This window comes from Montipora foliosa, chromosome 8 (genome assembly GCF_036669935.1).
Source record: "Montipora foliosa isolate CH-2021 chromosome 8, ASM3666993v2, whole genome shotgun sequence".
Taxonomy (NCBI): domain Eukaryota; kingdom Metazoa; phylum Cnidaria; class Anthozoa; order Scleractinia; family Acroporidae; genus Montipora; species Montipora foliosa.
Genome location: NC_090876.1, coordinates 18,712,502 through 18,714,664, shown reverse-complemented (window position 1 = coordinate 18,714,664; position 2,163 = coordinate 18,712,502). Strand labels below are relative to the sequence as shown.

The following is a 2,163-nucleotide window of genomic DNA, read 5'->3' as shown; positions in this document are numbered from 1 at the left end:
TTTTAACTAATTATAGAGATTATACAGATACATAAGATAAAATTAGGAAAAACTGAGGATAGAAATAGATTTTTTTACAATGTGGGTGCACGTACAGTGGCCAAAGGAGCGGAAGCTTTCGGGTTGGCCACTGCATATAAGAGATTATTACAAGGTCTAAGTTTTGTTTGTTTGTTTGTTTTTTTTCTTTCTTAATTTTTTCCTTCTAATGAACAAAATACAACTTAAAAAGAAAAAAACATAGGATACATGTAACTTACATAAGTATGTTTCAAGAATATGTTTAAAGAAGTGGCAGCATTAGTAATCAAAGTTAGAAATAATTGTGGAGGACCTATCCCTGAGTAGAGAGCATGTACTTGATACGTTAATACGTTAATTGAGGGAAAAAACGAGTTACTAAAAATAAAAACGACACTTTTACAAGGGTTATTTTTAGATGCCCTCACAAAGGTAGTTAGTTTGGTCACTACTTTTGAGGAAATATTATCAAACAAAATATCTAATAATAGACATCATTTATTTAAAGTTAAATTGCTTTTTCCTATGATTCTCTTTTCATGGTTTCGTCTGAAACGTTTGTACAGCTTCTTGAAAGAAAATCTCGACGATACTTGTTCCATGTGTCAGTATTCATGAAAACCTCATGTTCGCTTTGCGGGCCATTTTCGTGCATAACAACCTACATTTCAGCTTTCTCATCTGGCGCACGTACTACCAACAATAGTTAAATTTAGATCGCGTTCAATCATATTTCATTGTCAAGCCCTAACTCACAAGATGTCTTTTTTATCTCAATGATTCGAATCGAACATCTGAAACAATGACTTTGAAGTAAAGTGTTCTGTAATGGACTACTCATTTTGCTGTTAATTCGATTCTTCGCGCGTTTACTCAGTGGCAGTTAATCTGGTTAGTGGGGACAATGTTACAATTAACATTGCAGTCATATTGTTGAATGATAATACTGAAAAATGTCTAAAGCAATATGGAAAACCAAGTAAAACGACAAATGTCCCTTTTTATAGTGTTTACTGTCTTCGGTTGTTGCAGATGCCAAAAGTGAAAATGACTGCAATTTGATAAAAAGGACATATTTTATTCTACTTCACACATTTATACTTGTAATAACATATGGTCGTGAATAAATAAATGAATATTCCGGAATAACGTCCTGTACAAAGCCATGTTACCTTAAAATCACACTGAAATGTGTATTGCCCTAGTAAAGGGAACAGATATAGTGCTCAAACGAGATATGACTTCCATTCCATCTTCCTCACTTGTTATTTTAACTTTGTGACTGCCTCCTTTATTCATCTTATCCCAAAGTTCTTGCAGTAAGGTTCGGATTTTGTTTTCCAATAATATTGCAGTTGTTGCAAACGGTTTGTTAATGCGTCCATTTCTAAAGCAAAAATCTGCTGTTCGATTATTCGGTCCATCTCTGAATTGAAATAGTTTTTCCATTACCTTTATACACGGGTCCATTTCTGGGTGTGCCGTAAGGATGAAAAGCAAACCGGTTTGACGGGAATTCTAGTCTACATGCAGTATTAAGGAGACCCTTTTGAATACTCATTATCTTCAAAACTGGTTTTTCTAACCAACCCTTAAACTTGCTTCAACTCGTTTGACTGTGACGTCATGCCTTCTCATTGGTTCTTAGCTACTCCATTGTTCCGTCCCTATGTAAGCGCTGCACTACCCGGCTGGTTGGGCGGAATCGTAATACCAGAGCACAATACACTTGACTCCAACTAAGGCTGCGTTCACACTTGGTGCCCGAGTACGGTGCCCGAGAACGATTCTTGATGGGCACTAATGTGAACACACACTTTTTTCAAGTGCCCACTCCAGAATTCAGGCACGGTGCCCGTGCCCGAGTACAAGGTCTCGACCTTGTACTCAGGCACTGAACTGGGCATCAACATATCGGGTACCTAGTGTCTGAACCCAGCACCATTCTGTGCCGGTGCCCGGGCACAAGTGCTCGGGCACCAGGTGTGAACACAGCTTAATAAAGCATCGTCACCTTCAAAACAAATACACACGCGCATCTCATTAAACTCTTAACGTTCAATGCCTCCACCATCTTGGATTTACACTCGTACACCTAAGTGAATACCCCTCCTATACCTTCAAGGATTGCATCTCATCAAA

At 37.9% G+C, this 2,163-nt stretch overlaps 1 protein-coding gene across 2 annotated transcripts in view; it reads left to right on the top strand.

Annotated features, from left to right (window-relative positions):
* The window catches only part of LOC138013239 (uncharacterized), a 50,915-nt gene extending 49,754 nt beyond the window's left edge, over positions 1 to 1,161 (top strand). For both annotated transcript variants that reach the window (XM_068860260.1, XM_068860261.1), the window contains exon 13: positions 1 to 1,161. This exon is cut by the window's left edge and continues 322 nt beyond it. The gene's annotated coding sequence lies outside the window, so the exon portion shown is untranslated.
* Positions 1,162 to 2,163: the final 1,002 nt, after the last annotated feature.